Raw genomic sequence first — 21,203 nt, 5'->3', positions numbered from 1 at the left:
CAAAATATCTTGCAATACTCCCAAGGAGGAAACGGCCTTCTCCTTACCTTCTTTTGGCCTTGGAGTCAGAATTGCTGAGCTAGCACGCCAGCTTACAGACTTGGGTAATTCCACAGAGCCTCTCACTCTCATTTTCCCATATATAAGTAGTTTATTATCTACCTCACATGATGGTTATGAATTTTAAACTGCTTAATGAACATAGTGAGCTATTTGAAAAATGATAGATGTTGAATAAATGCCTTTGTTTTTTGTTGACACATTTATTCAATAAATATTTGTTGACTATTTACTCTATGCTAGCACATGGTAACAATGCTGAACAAAAAAGGCCCCCCAAAATCCTCTTCAAGGACTTTTCATATTTTAGTATGAAAGAAACACAAAGCAGGAAAGATACAATTTAAAATAGGGAAGGCCAGAAACTAATATTTGAGTGAGAAATTAAAGCAGTAAGAAAATAAGTCCTGCAGATATCAAAGGGAAAAAGGCCCTTATAGCTGGAGCTATGGAAGAGAAGGAGAAATTAATAGATGATGCCAGAAAGATAATGGAGGGTAAATGGGCAGATTACAGAGGGCCTCATGGGTTACTGTTGAGGCTTGGGCTTTTACTCACAATACGATGGGAAGCCCCTGGAAATGATGAACTTGGAATGACCTGATCTAACCTACATTTTTAAAAGATCTATTATGATCAGAACAGACTGAAGAAGAGCAAGGATGAAAGCAGGGACATAGCACCTGCCACAATAATCCAAGGAGAGGTGATGATAGCTTGGACCAAGGTCACGGCAGTGGAAATGGTAAGAAAATGTTGGGTTCTGGATTTATGTAGAAGGTAGAAGTGACAGGATTTGCTGATAAGTTAAATTTAAGATGTGAGAGGAAGAGAGGAGTCAATGCTGCCCCCAAAGTTGTTGACTTGAACACTGAGAAAGGTGGGGCTGTCCCTTAAATAAATAAGGAGAAAAGTAGGAGCTGGGCTGTTAAATTTTAGAGGCCAATTAGATTTTAACTGAGGAAGGTCAAATAGGCAGTTAGACATTTGAGTCTGGTGTTCAAGAGAGAAGTCTGGTTTTAAGGTGGACAGTTACTCACCATTGTAATATTGGATAGTATTTCAAGTCATGACACTGGATAAAATCCCCGAAAGAACATTGATAGCCAGACGATTAAAAAAAAATGATCACTTACATGTTGAGTTTGGGAGCAGAGAAAAGGTAGCCAGTGGCCTAAATAAAACCAAAAATAAATGTGTGGGGGCAAAGAGTTGGGTTTAAGATGGCGGCATACCAAGATCCAGAACTCACTTCCTCTCACAGACACAACAAATCTACAACTACATATGGACTAATTCCCTCTAAAAGGCACCTGAAAATTTAATGAAGAGAGCCTCCACAACAAAGCATAAAAGGACAGCAATGAGACAGGAAGAAGCAGAGACATGGACTCACCAGGAAAAAAAACATTCCAGACTTAAGTGAATTACAACCGGGAGGGATTACAAAGGTATGGAACTTTTTCTTGAGAAGCGAGGGATTCAAGCTCCACATCAGGCATCCTAACCCTTAGATCCCACACAGGATAGACAAGACCCCAAAATACCAGGCTCTGAAAATCGATGGGGATTATGTTCAGAAGAGCTATAAAACTGTAGCGACTGGAAAAACTGTAAAGGGGCTCATGTGCAGAATCACTTGACCTAGAAAACATCTCAAAAACACCAATTTGAAAAGCCCTAGATAAAAGAGTCCATTTACTAATCTTAGAGAGTCTGCTGGAGAGGCAGGAGACAAGGACTCTCCACAGAACTGAGACACTGGTGGGAGCCGTTTTTGTAATCTCAGTCTATCTTCCTGATACCGGCTCTGAATGGTGTCATTTTGGCATTCTCCCTCTAACTTGCTAGCACCAGTGTGTGTGCCCACTGAAAGCCCCACCCACAAATGCAAAGAAGCAGTTGCTGTTGTACCCCAATAATGGGCCAGGAACGGACCCACCCACCCAACATAAGACCACCAAAATATTTACAGCAAATATTAACAGACATAAGTGGAAAAGCTGACAGTAATACAATAATAGTACGGGGCTTGAATACTCACTCTACTTACATCAATGCATAGATTATCCAGACAAAAAAATCAGTAAGGAAACATTAGCCTTAAATGACACATTAGACCAGATGGACTTAGTAAATATATATACATTCCATCCAAAAGCAGTACAACACACGTTCTACTCAAGTGCAAATGGAACATTCTCTAGGATATATCACAGGTTAGGCCACAAAACAAGTCTAATAAATTCAAGAAAACTGCATTAATATCAAGCATCTCATTTGACCACAATGGTATGACAGTAGAAATTAATTACAAAAAGATAACTGAACAACTAGTAGGTCTTTGAACAAAAAAGAAATAACAAAAATATATAAATATAAATTTAAAAAGACCTAGAGACAAATGAAAACAAAAATATGACATACCAAAATCTATGGGATGCAGCGAAAGTGGTTTCTAAGAGGGAAGTTCATAACAACGCAGGCCTACCTCAAGAAATAAGAAAAATTTCAAATAATAAATCTAACTTTACACCCAAAGGACCTAGACAAAAACAAAAATAAACAAACAAAACAAACAACAAAAAACCAGCAAAACCCAAAATTAGTAGAGGGATGGAAATACTAAAAATCAAAGTTAAAATACATGAAATCAAGACTAAAAATACAATTTAAAAGATCAGTGAAATTAAGCCAATTCATTGACAAATTAAAATTGACAAACATGTAGCCCAACTAACCAAAAAAAAAAAAAAAAAAGACTCAAAATCAGAAGTGAAAGAGGCAAAGTTATAACTGATACCACAGAAATAAAGTATCATGAGACTACTATGAACAACTGCCTTCAAACTGGACAACCTAGAAGAAATGGGTAAGTTCCAAAAAAATACAATTTTCCAAGATTGATTTGGGAAGAAATAGAAAATCTGAATAGACCAATTACTAATAAGGATATTGAAGCACTAATCAAACATCTCCTATATGACTGATCAGGTGCAAATATGTAAAATATATAAAGAACTCTTACAGCTCAACAATAAAAAAAAAAAAAAACCTGTTAAAAAATGGGCAGAGGGGGCGCCTGGGTGGCTCAGTCACTAAGCATCTGCCTTCGGCTCAGGTCATGATCCTGGGGTCCTGGGATCGAGGCCCGCATCGGGCCTCCTGGTCCGCAGGAAGCCTGCTTCTCCCTCTCTCACTCCCCCGACTTGTGTTCCCTCTCTCGCTATCTCTCTCTGTCAAATAAATAAATTTAAAAAAATCTTTAAAAAAAAAAAAATGGGCAGAGGATCTGAGTTTACACTTCTTTTAAGGGATATACAGATGACAGACACATGAAAAGATGCTCAACATCATTAGGTAAATGCAAAACGAAACCAGAATGAGATAACACCTCATACCTGTCAGAATAGCTCTTCTCAAAAAGACAAGGAATAACAAAGATAACAAGACTGGCAAGGATGTGGAAAAAAGACAATCTTCATACACTGTTGGTGGGTTTATAAACTGGCACTGGCACTATGGAAAACACTATGCAAATTTCTCAAAAAATTAAAAACACAACTAACATATGATCCAGCTATTCCATTTCTGGATATTTATCCAAACAATACAAAAACACCAGTTCAAAAGATATATGCACCCTTATGTTCACTGCAGCATTATTTCTAACAGCCAAGATATGAAAACAAAGTGTCCATCAATAAATGAATAAAGATGTATATTATACACAGACACACCAACACGTCTGGAAAAAAATGAAATCTTGCTATTTGGACAACACAGAGGGGCTTTTGAAGGTATTATGCTAAATGAATTAAGTCAGGGGGCACCTGGGTGGCTCAGTCGGTTGAGCTGACTCTTGGTTTCAGTTGAGGTAGTGATCTCATGGGTTGTGAGACTGAGCCCCAACTTGGGCTCCTAGCTCAATGGGGCATCTGCTTGAAAGATTCTCTCCCCCTACCCCTCCCTAGACACATGTGTGCGCTCTCTCTAAAAATAAATAAATCTTTAAAAAGAAAAAAGAAAAATACCATATGATTCCACTTACATTTGGAATCTGAAAAATAAAACAAATGAACAAACAAAACAGAAAGCAGACTCATGGAAACATCCAACATACTAGTCATTAGTTGAAGTGGAAGGTATTAATGGGCAGGTGAAATAGGTGAAGCGGATTAAGAGCTACAAACTTCTAGTTATAAAATAAATGAGTCACAGGGATGTAATATGCATCATAGAGAATATAGGCAGAAATACTAGAATAATTTTAGTAATAATGACAGATGGTAACTAGACTTATTGTCTTATAATGTCTTAGAAGACTTATAGTTTTACAATGTATAAAAACACCAAATCGCTATGATGTGAAACTAAAACAATAGAATATTATATGTCAAATATATTAATAGATAATGCAAATAAAAATTTTCAACTGATTGAAGGTCAAAAAAATTGTATGTTCTAACCTAGCATACCCCAGTCTCTTACCTTGGTTTTTAGAATACCTAAAACTTCCCAAGCTTAGCAGTTCTAATTAGTCTTTAAAAACTTTTCTTCCCTTATCACTCAAGTCCTATTCTAAGTACTTGCCCTGCACATTTTTCTTAATCAAAAGTCTATTTGTTTACCATTCTCTACCAAGAGTACCATCAATTAGAAGATATATATATATTGATATGAAAAGCACCATGGAATAAATGCTGAGGGGACCTCATCATTAAATGACCCTTGGTCTTTTGAATACATGGCATAAATGAGAATACACACACACACACACACACACAGAGCTCCTATTTTAATTATAATACAAAAGTTCCTTTTAATTAACAACATATAACTTTCCAATGTTATATTGAGATACCATTACTTTTTAGTGGACTAACTCCTCCCTTATTTCAGAAGGAGTCCATCCAACTGTCTGTTATGGACTGAAATGTACCCCTCCCACGCCCAAGGTCACTTGTTGAAGCCCTAAACTTCAAGGGACCATATATGTGGATAAGGCCTTTTCAAGCTAATTAAGGTTAAGTGAGGTCTTAAGGGCAGGACACTAATCCAGAAAAACTGGTGTCTTTATAAGAAGAAATACCAGACAGGTGCCCCTCTCTCCACACAGGCACAGAGATAAGGTTACATGATGTCACAGGGAGAAGGTAGCCACCTGCACACTAGGAAGAAAGTCCTTACCAGGAAACAAATTTGCTGACACATGGATCTTGGACTTCTACCTTCTAGAACTATGAGAAAATAAAGTTCTGATGTTTAAGCCACCGAGGCTCTGGTATTTTGTAATGGTGGCCCGAGCTGACGGTCACTTATTAATTCTAACTTTACAGAATGAGAAAAGGTGACACACTTCGTTTCAAGGGGTATTATACTAACATGACTGGGTAAAACAAATCTTTTGGGTTCACTCATGTTTCTGAAAACATCTCTCTCCATGTATGCATGTGTACAGGTATGTGTCCCATAAAAATGTTTTTACAATCCATTACAGAGCATTGGGAAATATCAAGTAAAAGACATGATCTTTGCCTTCAACTGTTGGTGGTGTGGACCCAATCTGCCTTAGTTTACAGCAACACAGATTACTACAATACCAAACTGTATTGGAGAATGGTCTTATTCTTAGGAAATACATGTGGTTTGCTGCTTACTTACAAATACTTCAGAAAAAAAAAATGGCAAGATAGGCAGATTTTTAATTGGTAGTTCTAATATGATAGGGTATAACAGGTGGTCACTCTTGCAAGGGATATAAAGATGTTCACTGTGCATTCCTTTCAACCGTTCTCTAGATTTTTTAAGATTTTATTTATTTGACACAGAGAGAGAGGAAAGAGTGAGCACAAGCAGGGGGAGCGGCAGGCAGAGGAACAGGAAGCAGCAGACTCCCCACTGAGCAAGGAGCCCAATGCTGGACTCGACCCCAGGACCCTGAGATCATGACCTGAGCCAAAGGCAGCTGCTTAACCGACTGAGCCACCCAGGCACCTCAACGTTTCTTTAGATTTTGAAGGTTTCCAAATAAGAAGTTGGGGGGTGTGGATGGAGGTAAACTACTATTACAAGAAATAACTAGAAAGCATTATAGAGGGACAGACCCAAGCTGCCTCCGTTGAAATAGCTACTCTGCCATCTCTCTCCTGTGAGGCTTTCAACAAGTGGCTTCACTTCTCTTTGCCTTGGTGTCCATATCTGCAAAATAACAAACTTTCAGAGTTTTGATGTAAGCATAAAGGTAATATAGAGAGTGCTGCATTGCTACCATTATTACTGCTCTTCTTATGAACTATTTAAACAACTAGTAAACTGGGAAGATCTAGAAAGAAATATAAAACTCTGGGTGCAATTCATTTTCTTAAAAATTACACTTCTCAGGGGGCGCCTGGGTGGCTCAGTTGGTTAAGCAACTGCCTTCAGCTCAGGTCATGATCCTGGAGTCCCGAGATTGAGCCCCACATCAGGCTCCCTGCTCGGCGGGCAGTCTGCTTCTCCCTCTGACCCTCCCCCGCTTTCATGCTCTCTCTCTCTCATTCTCTCTCTCTCTCAAATAAATAAAAATCTTTAAAAATAATTATACTTCTCAGAATAAGGAAAAAATAAGTGCCTTCTAGAAGCAAAAAATCAGCACATTGCAAAGGCCGCTTACCCAACTGATATTCATTGAATTTGAGATCTGAGATAGTCAGCAATCCTTGTTTTAATTTTTTCCATCCTGGCACATGAATCCCTTTATTTCCCCACAAGTGTTCATCCAGTACCCTCCTCAAACCCTGAGTTCTCCCATCAGAAACCAGCTGATGCCAATTTCAGGCATTTCCAATGATGTGAGTCATGACTCCCATCCCTACTGCATAGGACTATACTGGACGCTCCAGTTCCTATTTCTCTGTCTTCTGGTCTTACTACTGCCTAGTACTTTTAAAGGTTTCAGACTCAGCAGGACCACAAGGTGACAGGACAGGAAATCAAATGAAGTGCCTCCCCACTCTCAGTAGGTCAGAGCAAGCACCTTTCTTCTGAAAGGGTAACGTAATTGCAGAGACACAGAAGAGATTGCAAAAAGCCTCTCTATTTAGAAGTAACTGATGAAGCAGAGAGCCCACATTACACTTCACTTGTGTCTCTACTCTGAGCCCCAGTCTCCCACTCTTTCTTAGTACAAGGGGGAGAAAAAGGCAGGGGAGAAAGCTAAGTGTAAGGTGAAGGAAGGAAGGAAGGGAGGGAGGGAGGGAGGGAGGAAGGGAGGGAGGAAGGAAAAAGAAAAAAGAAGAAAGGAAAGGAAAGAAGGAAAAAAGAAAGAAAGAAAGAAAAAGAGAGAGAAAGAGAGAGAGAGAGAGAAAGAAAGAAAGAAAGAAAGAAAGAAAGAAAGAAAGAAAGAAAGAAAGAAAGAAAGAAAGAAAGAAAAAGAAAAGAAAAGAAAGAGAAAGGAAGGAAGGAAGGAAGGAAGGAAGAAGGAAAGAAAGGAAAGAAAGAACGAACAGGTGAAATTGCTGTGTTCAAAGAACATGTTTTAAAAGCTATACATATAGGGGCGCCTGGGTGGCTCAGTCCTTAAGCGTCTGCCTTCGGCTCAGTTCATGGTCCCAGGGTCCTGGGATCAAGCCCCACGTCAGGCTTCCTGCTCAGCGGGAAGCCTGCTTCTACCTCTCACACTCCCCCTGCTTGTGTTCCTGCTCTCTTTCTCTCTCTCTCTGTCAAAATAAATAAATCTTTAAAAATAAATAAATAAAATTTTAAAATTTAAAAAAAATAAAAAGCTATACATATAAAATAAAGTTAGAGTAAAGGCAAATGAGAATTAAAGATAAAAATAAAAGTACTTGTTTAGTCCCTGCAAGTCTCTTTCAATATCTGCATTTATGATTTCAATAACATTTCATACACAGGTGGATAGATTTCTTATTTGTTGTTCTACTAAATTTGTGTGCAGAACCATCTCAGTAGACAAAAATAAATCTATGCACATATAATGTAGAAATTGGTGATAAGCTACTATTTGTATGTTTAAAATATAAAAAGTATATGTGTATTTTTAACATTTTCCTTTAGGAAATTTTGTTCTATTTTACTTCTAACTGAAATAGACTCCAGCAAGAAAGTGCATCATGTTTTTCATCATACTCTAAACAATATTTTAGGTGTTAAACTCTTATAAACATTACTTTTGTTGACATATTATTATACACGTCATTAAATACCTAAGCCCAGAATTAAAACAGAAAATTACCCTGACATGGCACTATCAACCTTAACATCACTTAGCAGAACCCATTTTCAATAGATGTTGTAAATTTTTTAATTCCAGTTAAAGATAGTGGAAGACCTTTGTTGATCTCTCTTTCCTAAGACCCCACTAAAACTACAGTAAAGGAAGACAACAGATCCAAACTTACAAAAGCAAAGAAAGAAAAGGGGAGGTACCGGCAGCTGAGAGACATTCAATAGTCTTTTGGGAGATGGAAAGCAGATGGATTAGCAGTGAGTGACAGGCAGAAGTGGGTACTGAGGGGACGAGACTGATTCATTTCTAAGGGCCTCAATAGGTCCTTCAAGGTATGGAGTTGAAAGCATCAGTATACATAAAATTAAAGTCCACTAGTCACTAAATCCTATCCATATTCAGAGAGTCCACACTTCCCTAAGAGGACACAAATGGCCTTTGAACAATGGATTTGAACAGCACGGGTCCCCTCGTACCTGTTTTTTTTTTTAAATAAATACAGTACAGTACTGTAAATGTATTTTCTCTTATGATTTTCTTAATAAGATCTTTTTTCTCTGGCTTACTTTATTGTAAGGATATGCTATATAATACATGTACCATATAAAATATGTGTTAATTAGACTGTTCATGTTATCAGTAAGGCTTCTAGTCAACAGTAGGCTATTAGTAGTCAAGGTTTTGTGGGAGTCAAAAGTTACACACTGCACAAGGGTGGGTGCCCCTAACTCTTGCGCTGTTCAAGAGTTAAGTGTACAACATTTGGAGAAATTTTCTAATATGAAGACTAAAATAAATCAAGTGAAAAAATAAAATGAGAGGGCAGAGAATTAATGCATGGAACAGACAAGGATCTAACAGTACTAACAATAATTTTATGACTTAAAAAAGAAAAAGAAGACAAGGAGATGATGAACTTTTACTATGTGTCATTATGTGTGTATATGTATGTGTATAAATATATATATGCCTATATACATGTCATTTTACATATCCCCTTATTAGTTTTATATATAATTATAATATATATGAAATCCCATAGTTATGGAGTATACATATGTACACACACTCATTAAATCTTTGACAATAAGTAAAGTAAGGGAATAAGACTGTTTCAAAGTCATCCATCAAATATTAAAAAAAAAAAAACCCAAAACAAAACCCCATCTCAAATCCAGGTAATAGGATACTGAAAATCATATGATAAAAACATTAGCAATAAGAAAACACTCTTGAGAATTTTTTAATAGCAAAATCAATTATTTTGCCACAGAAAATCTCTCATGAAATTCAAAAAATAAAAAGAGATGGAAAGAATGAAACCAAACAGGAAAGAGTTAGAGAAACAACCCAGATGGCCCAAAATCCTATTCTAGAGATAGAAAACAACAATAGCAAAAAGCACAGTGAGATCACCAAAAAAAAAAAAAGTCCAAGATCAGAGGAATGAGTAACTTGAATCCAGTTAGAGCAGACCAACACCATAACACGCACTATCATGAAATGTAAAGTTTTAAGGATAACAACAAAAACATACCAAAGAAAATGGTAAGAACTTTGAGAAGCCAGAATAGGAAATATTAACATGCAGAAAAGGAAATGAAACAATTTTATTACACTTCTCAAATCCAACACTGTATATGCTAAAAACCAATGGAGTCATGCTTTCAAAATTCTAAAGGAAAATTTCTATATCCAACAAAATTGTCAATAAAGTGTGAAACAAAACGTATTTCAGACATTGCTTCAAAATTTTTATTTTCATGAATCCAATTATTTAAGAATTTGCTAGAGGGTATGCTGTAGCAAAATAAAGGAATAAAGTTAGAAAGAGAAAGACATGGGAAAACAAGAAATTCAATCCAAAAGATTAGTGAAACAAAGCCACAGGGTCAGTTTTTCAGCTTAGTCAGAATGGAGAAGATCTCTGGAACAGAAGAGAATCTGATACGACACATAAGCTAAAAACATTATGAACAAAACAGCTAGAAACAGTAAAACTGTCCAAGCAATATAATCTTTACCTATCATAATGAGGGTTAATAATAAGATCTAAAATTGATGAATCAATTAATCACAGCATATGCATATTGTTTAGAAATACAGTGTTAGGGGCTCCTGGGTGGCTCAGTCGGTTAAGCGCCTGCCTTCAGCTCAGGTCATGATCCCAGGGTCCTAGGATTGAGCCCCTCTTTGGGCTCCCTGCTCAGCGGGAAGCCTGCTTCTCCCTCTCCCACTCCCCCTGCTTGTGTTCCCTCTCTCCCTGTGTCTCTCTCTGTCAAATAAATAAAATCTTTAAAAAAAATATAGAAATACGGTGTTAATAGAAAATCTAAGATAAAAAAATAGTTGTAGCTGGAGAGTAGAACTAAGGATACAGAGAGGGGAGGCAGTTGATAGTCAATAATATACCAATATTAATTTGGTAAATTTAATCATATATTTTGAAATCCTAACCAGCCAGATGATTTCCAAAGCCATAGTATGTTACATTCCTAGTTGAGTCCTTACATGCATGCATACATATATCTACACACACACACACATACACACACACAGAGATGTACACACACAGAAGTGACTCCTTGCAGTTGATAACTATATCTAAATATCTGTTAGTTTGCTATTTTAAGTAAGTCTTTTTTCTATGACACAGGTTATTTTCAGATTAAAAAAAAATCTATCTTTATGTGCTGTACTTTTCAGATGTATTTAAGTCATCACACCATATATACAGTAATTCCTTACAAGAATATTGGCTAAAAACTTTTCTTAAAACCTCCAAGACAGGGGATCCTGGGTGGCTCAGTCGCTTAAGCATCTGCCTTTGGCTCAGGTCATGATCTCAGGGTCCTGAAATCAAGCCCCACATCAGGCTCCCTGCTCAGTGGGGAGTTTGCTTCTCCCTCCCCCTCTGCCACTCCCCCTATTTGTGCTCTGTCTCTCTCAAATAAATAAATAAATAAAATCTTAAAAAACAAAACCAAAAACCCTCCAAAACAGAAGCAAAAATCTCACTGAGTGTTGGGCTTATGATATTTTTTTTCCTGAGCACCTTCTCTTAGACTATAAGCTTCAAGAAGGCAGAGAACACAACTCATTCATGATTGGATCCCCACTGTAAGTAGTCAATAAATTCTTCTTGAATTAAGGAGTTAATCCTTTTAGTCCTCTTTTTCATATATAACCCACACTAATACTAGAAGACACTCGTTCCATTAAAGCTGCATCAATGCCCTATGAATTTGAGCCAGGAGAACCTTAATATCATGGAAAGCCAAGGAAGATTTCCCCACATGAGGCTGTATGTTCATCCTCTAGGCGAGTCAGGAACTCAGACGCATTAAAAAAAAAAAAAAAAAACGAAATTCAAATACAATCCTATTCAAATGCCAAATATCTTTTCTTTTCATCTGTTCATTTTTACTTTTTGTTTTGTTTGCTTTTAATAAAACTTGAGAAAAACACTATCAAAGATGCCTCCCTCCTAAACACATGAGGGCTTTAAGAATGATGCCCAAAGAGGGGTAAAAAAGAGGGTTACTTGTGTGAGTTATGCAATTTAAATTCTATAAGGGTAGTAAAGTTTGTGACCACCCAGGACAAGTTGGTGATAACATGTTTTGAAATGCCAGAAAATCTAGTACAATATACCACTGCTGATAACAGTGATCATCTCTGAGAAATGACGCTGAGGAAAACAATTTTTGGAATAAACAAGAATTGATTTTATAATTAAAGAAAATAAGAGCACTGTAAAAATGGGTGTAAATAAAGCAGCAGCTCTCTTACCAATGTTCTGCAACAGCAGTTTTCAAACTAGGGTACGCGAACTTCTAGAAATACAGAAAGACTTTCGAAAAGGTACACTCACAATTAAGGTAATCAATCTAGATTATTCTCCATACATTGTTTTTCTTACCTAAACATATACGATGTGCTATGATGTATGCACATGTATGCCTGCTCTCCAACAAAAGGAGAGTTTGAAGTTTGGGGGTCACTGAAGGCCCCCTCCCCAATTTTCATCTCATTAAGACATGAAATCCCAGTAAAATTTTACTAACGGGGAAGATGTCAACTTAGAAGCTTCACAAGTGTCTCATCTCTACACTCTCCTTTTCCAAAGAATCTGAAATTCAAGAGTGACAGAATAGGCCAGGTTTAGAGAAATAAGACCATATGGAATTCAGAAGAGCAGATCCATGCTCAAAGAAATAACCTCAATATTACAACAAATGATTGGTAAATGAGTGCACACTTATAGACATTAAGTTCAAATACAAGATTTAAGGTATGTTTTATCTTTTAAAAAAAAATAATTCCTTCTCTAAATGACTTTTTCAGCTAACCATATAACTAGCACCTCGATAAGAGAGCATCTACTTAAAAAGTCAAAGTTAACTTCAGCTCAGTCATTCCTAAAAGAGCACATATTACCCCTGGTTACAGGGAGGGATGCCCTATAAGAGCAGGTGTTCTGTTTCTACCCCAATAGGGTGTACCACAATACTACAATGTAATCCTCACACTAGATGGAGTTAGTCAGCATCACAGATTAAGGGTTCAATTCTCCACAAGACGGCTCCCAATGTGGATGCCAAGTCACCTGCCCTTCTGACCAACTTGGCTACAAATTCAGACGTTCCCACAACCCCATCAGCTTTGATAATTCACTAGAACAACGCACAGAACTCAAGGAAGCACGACACTTACATTTTCATTAATAAGGGTACACACAGGGTAAGGTCCGGAAGGGTCCTGGACGCTGAGCTCCAGTGCCCTCCCCCCTCAGATTACATGCATGCCGTCCTCCCAGCACATTGATGTGCTGTTCACCAACCTTAAGCTGAACGAAACCGGTGTCCAAACTTTTTACAGAAATATCATTACATAGTCATGATTGAATAAATCACTGGCCATGTGATTGCACTCAGTCTCCAGCTCTCCTCCTCTACCCAGAGATCAGAAGGCTGCAAGTTCCCACCCTCCATTCACATCTTGGTCTTTCTGTGGCCATCCTGCATTCTAAAGCCATATAGGGGCCCATCTTGAGTGACTTCATTAGCATAACAAAGACAGTCCTATCGCTTAGGAAATTTCAAGGTTTTTTTAAAGTTTTTTATTTTTTTTATTAACATATAATGTATTATTTGTTTCAGGGTACAGGTCTGTGATTCATTAGTCTTACACAATTCACAGCAGTCACCATAGCACATAACCTCCCCAGCGTCCATCACCCAGCCACCTCATCCCTCCCACCCCCCTCCACTCCAGCAGGAAATTTCAAGGTTTTTAAAATTCTGTGTCAGGAAAACAGGGACAAAAACCAGATATGTTCTTTGTTATATTGCAATAGGTAAATTAAAATGGTGGGAAGATATTGTGAAATTTTTAATGAAATTTTGGGTTGAGAGAACAGCAAGAGTAGGTCAGCTTAAGCAGGGTTAAGAACGAAAACAAGGAAACTAAGAACAGTGATGAAAGAACACACAGCAAACAAAGGAACTAGATCGAGGAGGAAATGACAGCCTAAGGACAGAACAGTATGGGCAACATGTTCGAAAAAAAAAAAAAAAAAAGTTTTTGTATAGAAACAAAGCACCTGCAGGGAGAATCCAAACAGGATGGACTTTACTTTTTCATCTAGGAGATGAACCAGAATGGTCACATTAGGTCTAGGGTTAGACACTGGAAATTCCAGTGATAAAAATGAGGATTCCCCTGTCAAGTTCCAGTACTAGGACAGGTAGCAATACTTGGAAAGTGATGAGGGAGCAGAAGGCAAGCTGAGGACAAAGCACAAGCTGACACCCTGCAACAGCCCCCCCAACTCCCAGGGGGGACATGGTGACATTCCTTGGGCACTCCTGTCTGACTTAAAGCTAAGGGAAGGAAAAACAAATGGTTAACTTATTGAGATCACAGTCCTGCAAGATATGAGTCTCCCTCAGTTTACAAAATGTCTTAGTGATTTACCAGAAAAAAAAAAAAAAAAACATTCTTATCAATAACCTAACTTCCAGAAGGAAATTCCCAACTATCATACTGTTAAAGCTTTACTAGAGGGAAAAACAACCTTAACTTGACAATGGCAAGGCCTCCAATATCTTGTAGGCCCTCTTTAGCATACAGAAATTCTTTTGAAAACCTCTTTTTCCTTACCCCCTACTCCCACGTATATAATCAGTCACCCCTCACAACCCCTGGGCAGCAGCTCTTTCTGCCCTCGGGTCCTGTCCCTATGCTTTAATGAAACCACCATTTTGCACCAAAGTTGTCTCAAGAATTCTTTCTTGGCCGTTGGCTCTGGACCTCACCCCACCAAACCTCACCTATATTCCAAAACTATATCTAAAGGAAGCCTCTAGAAGGAGGAGTTTGCCCCTAGAAATACCTACTAAGCTCAGTCAGTAACACAACACTGGAATTGATATACTATGCCAAAAATCTATAGTATATTGTTAGTTCTACAGAATTCTTTCATTCTGTCTCAAGGATCAGGTAGATGGTAATTAACACTTCTGAGGACAATGCCTGTACTATTTACTGTACATTATCTCATTTGAAATGGCTCTTGAACTGGAGGGGAAGAAAGATAGGACCATGAACACAGAGGTATTGCTTGTGGAGAAGCTAACTCTTTCTATGTTCTGCACTCTCAAGCATCAATATCAGAAACTAAACCAAGACAATGTGATTAAATGGTATACAAGTAAAGCTTAAGCAATCCTGCCTACTGCCCATTAATAATACATACCTGACAAGCAGCAGGGCAAAGATTAATTAATCAGCAAATTTTATTTGGTCAACTGAATAACTACTTGGAAACAAATAAATATGAATTAATAATAATGCTAAAAACCAACATATACTCCAGGTATACTTAAATATAAATACAAAAATTGAACATAGAGTAACATGTAAATGCACTAACAGAAACCATTTTTTTTCATTTTGTAGTAAGAAGTCCTTTCTAATCAAAACATAAAACTCAGAGGCATAAGGGAGAAAAACTATATCTGATTGTGTGAGAAGAAAATTATGTGGCAAAGGCATATAAAAATAGTTAAATACAAGAAGAGGTTCCACTTGTGCATAGGATATAGAAAACTGCAAAAGAAAATTATTTCCACAGTAACAAACTAACAAAAAGCCACATAATTATAGAATCAAAACTTTTTTTGAGCCCATCAGAGTCTCAAAGAACTCAGGTGAACTGATTTCCAAGGGATGGCAAGTCTTTTGAAAATGTGAACTGTTTGACTTTTGTCAGAAAAAGGGAGAAAAAGGTGGCCTGTTTTTGGAAAACCATGGAAATTTTAACCATTTCTTAAAGGACAAATGTGAGCTGGGAGCACCAAGCCCAGAGAGAAATTGCTCTCAATCTTGTACAAGGTCTTCCACTGGGTGCTCAAGAGCAATACTGAAAAGAGGATAAAACAGAGAGAGGCTCTAGGCAGTGCAGGTGTGAGATTGGTGACCAGCTGTCACAGGAGAAAAACATAGGACTTACTGTCCTAGAAACTTCTCACATACTATGTAAAAGTTATATGCAGCCCCAGATTAAGGATGGTGTTACAGTCAAGGAGGTAGAAAACCTGAGTGACCTTGACCACACTGCCACAAGACAAAAGCCACTGGCCACTGGAGGAAAAACAGGAAAACCCACTCAATCCTGGGATCTTAGAATGATAAAAACCAGAGGTCTGCTGCCACTTGCCCACTCCCAACCTTCCCTCTATAGATACAAGGGAAAGTTCAGCCACTATGGAGGTAGGAGCACAAGAAAGAACCCAGAAAAAGCCCTGCCCTTGAAATTCAGGCATACAGGGCCTGCCTAAGATTGATGCTGGAGGAGAAGAGCCATCAACATCCCTGCCCCCATCACAAGACTGAGTAAAGAGCACTATCAGTCTACCACTGGGGATAGGACAAAAGCAGGGAGGAAGACTACCTCCATACAGGTCCAACACTATGCACAAGGTAACAAGAATCCACTGTCGAAGGGATGGGGAAAGCTGGGGCCACTGAGGGTAATGAGAGCAAGAACAACATCAAAACAAACCCAGCTTAACTATACACTAGACTGACTCAACTCATAGCCTCATGGAAAAGAGATGGGCCTATTTCTGATCATAAATAACCTTTATCTCAGTTTCCTGCTCTATATACACTGTCTTACATTAAATAACAAATTATGAGACACACACAATAAATCAAGAGAAAATGGCCTAGAAAATAATGAAGGAACATTTTTAAAGTATTGAAAGAAAGAAAAACTGCCAACCCAGAAATTTATGTTCAAAAATGAAGGCAAAATACAACAAGAAAATTAAAATAGAATTCACCAAAAATTATCCAAAATGACAGGAATGGGAGGATGAAGTTCGAAAAAGAGAAGCAGCAAGCAAATAAATAAATAAACTGGTAGCCTCAAATCCAAGCATATAAATAATTATAGTAAATAGTAATGGACTATAGAATTCAGTCAAAAGGCAGAGATTGTCAGAATGGACAAAATAAAAACTTCACCCAAATATATGCTAGCTACAGGCTATATTTTTTTGAAACAGAAAGGTGGAAAGGAAATGAATGGAAGAAAGATATACTATGCAAAATACACATGAAGACTGAAATAGCTATATTAGGAGTAGACAGAATATATTTCAAAACAAAGTTCATTACCATGGATAAATATGAACATTTCATGAGAATAAAAAGGCCAGTTTAACAGAAAGATACAGAAATCATTACTCTAAACACAATAGAGCTTAAAAATACATAAAGCAAATTGATGGATTTAAGAGGAAAAATAAAAGGAGGGCTCCAGATGTTGGCTAGGAAGACCCTGAATTCACTTCCTGTCATGGACACAACATATTTACAGCTTATTTACAACAGGCACCTGTAGGCCAGCACCAGAAAGATAAGCCCCCAAAATGTTTGGCTTTGAAAATCAATGGGGAATAGGACCAGGAGGATCACAGAACTACAAGTAATGGAGATCTCAGTCTTAAAGGGCTCATGCACAAACCCACTCACCCTGATATCCGGACAAAAGTAATAGATTGAAAGTACCTAGACCACAGTCAATGGACAATAACCTACTAATTTTAAAGCAGCTATTAGGCAAGAACCTTCAGAGACTTCATCTAGGAGGGAAGTGTGGGTAGACATGATTTTTGCAAAATCATCCTAATTTGCTGGTGACAGAGCTGATGGGTGCCATTTTCGGTGCTCTCCCTCTAAACTGCTAGTACCATGGGGTGTGCTCTCCTGACCCACACCCTGCTCACCATGTGCAGCATCAGAGCTGCAAAAGGGTTGGGCAAGCACCCCAGAACTGCCCTACCCTTTCAAATACTGAGCCACAGTGTGTCAGGCAAACTCCCTGACTCTGTCTACCTAGTACAGAACTGAGAAGGGCACACACCCGGAGCTGCGCTGCACCCCACCCCACTCAGCAGCAAGCAAGCCAAACCAGGCCAGACAAGTGCCCCAGTCCCACTCTCACCAAGCAATGAATGGGGACAAAAGTGGACCAGGGAGTGCTCTTATTCCCATGCATTCAGCTCTGAAACTGAGCCACAAGAGGGCCCTGGGCCCTGCTATCCCTGCACTGCAGCTAACGAACAACTGGGCCCAAGATAGCCCATCCCACAGAGGGATCAACTCCAAAGCAGGAATGCTGAGTACCTTGAACCCCATCCTCCCTGTGCAGCAGTCCATCCTCAACAAGGCCAAGCAAGTGCCTGGAGCCCCCACCAACCCCACCAGAAAACAAGCAGCAACCAGCAGGGCAGTGCCCCAAGTAATGACCTCCCCAAGCAGCAGACAGAGAAGCCATAACCAAGCTAGAGGAGTGCCCCAGTGCTGCCTACTCCCCGCAGAGACTGAGCCACAACCAGGACAGGCAAGTCACTCCAACCCAACTCCCCCACTCAGTGGCCAAACAGCAATCTGTCTGCAACCTAGTACCCAGCATCCTACCCTCCCCTCACAGAAGTCAAGGCCCAATCACAACACAGCTCACAGGAAAACACCATGGAGTGCCTGGCTCTGATGGAGATGAGAGATTGTGCTTCTGGGCCATAAGGAACAGCTCCTACAGAAGTTGATTTATGCAAGGCTGAGGGAGGTACCTGTTTAGCTTAATACAGAGAGAGGAACATACAGAGACAGGCAAAATGAGGAGACAGAGGAGTATACTATAAACCAAAGAGCAAGGCATATCCCCAGGAAAAAAGTAGTAAAATTCATTTAAAATAACTAATTACTACCAAATACATAAAGTAAAAAGTAGCAAAATATGTCATCAAAATATAAAAATATAAAGCTATGGACTGTGTTCAAATTTAAGGTATTATCAATTTAAAAGAGATTGCTATATACTTAAGATGTTTTATGTAAGCTTAAGAGGAATCACAAAGAAAAAACTTATAGCACAAGACAAAGGAGCACAGAATCTAAACAAAACACTAAAGAAAATATTCAAATCACAAGGGAAGAAATGAATTAACAATTAACAAAATGGCAGTAAGTACATACCTATCAATTATTACTTTAAATGTAAATGGACTAAATGCTTCAATCAAAAGACACAGGGTGGTTGAATGGATTAAGGGGGGGAAAAGCTTCTTCCATATGCTGCTTACAAGAGACTCACTTCTAACCTAAAGATGCTCACAGACTGAAATTGAAGGGATGGAAAAAGATGTATCATGCAAATAGAAATGAAAAGAAAGCTGGGGGAAAATACTTGTATCAGACAAAACAGACTATAAAACAGAATGTAACAAAATACAAAGAAAGGCATTATAGGGGCTCAATTTAACAAGAGGATATAACATTTGCCAACACTTATACACCTAATATAGGAGCACCTAAATATATAAAACATATTTTAACAAAAATAAAGGGAGAAACAGACAATAATACAATAATAGTATGAGACTTTAATATACCATTTACATCAATGAATAGATCAATCAGACAGAAAATCAATATGGAAACACTGGCCTTAAACAACACATCAGACCAGCTGAACTTAATAAATACATACAGGATATTCCATCCAAAAAGGGCAGAATACACATTATTTTTAAGTGCACATGGATCATTCTCCAGGATAGATCACATGTTCAGCCATAAAACAAGTCTCAATAAATTCAAGAAGACTGAAATATTTCAAAGCATTTTTTCTGCCTATAAGGAGATTAAACTAGAAATCAATCGCGGGAAGAAAAGTGCAAAAAAACCACAAAAACATGGAGACTGAACAACATGCTATTAAACAACCAGTGAGTCAGTGAAGACTTCAAAGAGGAAATAAAAAATACCTTGAGACAAGTAAGAATTCAAACACAAAGTTCCAAAACCTTTGAGAAAGAGCAAAAGAAGTTCTAAGAGAAAAGTTCATAGCAATACAGGTCTACCTCAAGAAACAAAAACCTCAGATAAACAATCTAACTTTACATTTTAAAAAAGAGAAAAAGAAAGACAAAAATGCTCCAAGTTAGAAAAAAGGATATAAAAAGATCAGAGCAGGGCGCCTGGGTGGCTCAGTTGGTTAAGCGACTGCCTTCGGCTCAGGTCATGATCCTGGAGTCCCGGGATCAAGTCCCGCATCGGGCTCCCTGCTCGGCAGGGAGTCTGCTTCTCCCTCTGACCCTCCCCCCTCTCATGTGCTCGCTCTCATTCTCTCTCTCTCAAATAAATAAATAAAAATCTTAAAAAAAAAAAAAAAAGTAGTTCAGGGCATAGAAAAGACAGATTGTTTAAGAAAAAAAAGAATGCCCCAATGAGAAATTATTTGGGCGCCTGGGTGGCTCAGTTGGTTAAGCGACTGCCTTCGGCTCAGGTCATGATCCTGGAGTCCCGGGATCGAGTCCCGCATCAGGCTCCCTGCTCGGGGGGGGGAGTCTGCTTCTCCCTCTGACCCTCCCCCCTCTCATGCTTTCTCTCTCTCATTCTCTCTCTCTCTCAAATAAATAAATAAAATCTTTAAAAAAAAATAAAAAGATCAGAGCAGACATAAATAAAATAGAGACTAAAAAAGCCAAGAAAGGGTCAATAACACTAAGAGCTGGTACTGAAAAGGTAAACAAAATTGACAAACCTTTAGCTCACTTCATCAAGAGAAAGAGAAAGGGAACCCAAATAAAATCAGAAATGAAAAAGGAGACATTATAATCAGTGCAACAGCATTACAAAGGGTCATAAGAAAATATTATGAATAATTAGTATATCCGGGAACAATTACAACAAATTAGATGGCCTAGAAGAAATAGATTCCTTGAAACACACAATCGTACAAGACTGAATCAGAAAGAAATAGAAAACCTTAACAGATTGATTACTAACAATGAAATTAAATTAGTAATTAAAAAAAAAAACTCCCAACAAAGGAAAGTCCAGAGTCAGATGACTTCACAGGGAAAGTCTACAAAATATTTGAAGAAGACTTAATACCTATCCATCTCAAGTTATTCCCAAAAATTGAAGAGGGAAGAGTAATTCCAAGCTCATTTTATAAGGCCAATGTTACCCTGATAACAAAATCAAAGTTGGTTAACAGGGAACATACCTCAACATAATAAAGGACATATATGACAAACCCATAGCTAACATCACATTCAAGGCTGAAGAGCTGAAAGCTTTTCCTCTAAGATCAGAAACAAAACCAGGTTGCCCACTCTAACCACTTACAGTCAACATAGCACTGGAAGTGCTAGCCACGTAAATAAGGGGGGGAAGAAGGCATCCAAATTGGTAAGGAAGAAGTAAAACGGTCACTATTTGCAGATGGCATGGTACTGCATGTAGAAAACCATAAGGACTCCACCAAAAAAAAAAAACAAAAAAACAACCACTATTAGAACTAGTGCATGAATTCAGTCAAGTTGCAGGA

General features: G+C 38.2%; 1 protein-coding gene across 2 annotated transcripts in view; it reads right to left on the bottom strand.

Annotated features, from left to right (window-relative positions):
* The window catches only part of TAFA4 (TAFA chemokine like family member 4), a 200,844-nt gene that overhangs the window by 34,807 nt on the left and 144,834 nt on the right, over positions 1–21,203 (bottom strand). The gene's annotated exons all lie outside the window — the stretch shown is intronic.

The sequence above is a fragment of the Mirounga angustirostris genome, unplaced genomic scaffold (assembly GCF_029215605.1).
Source record: "Mirounga angustirostris isolate CCGP_5_RB_7025 unplaced genomic scaffold, mMirAng1.0.hap1 SCAF_1, whole genome shotgun sequence".
Lineage (NCBI taxonomy): Eukaryota > Metazoa > Chordata > Mammalia > Carnivora > Phocidae > Mirounga > Mirounga angustirostris.
This window is presented reverse-complemented; position numbering and strand designations above follow the sequence as displayed.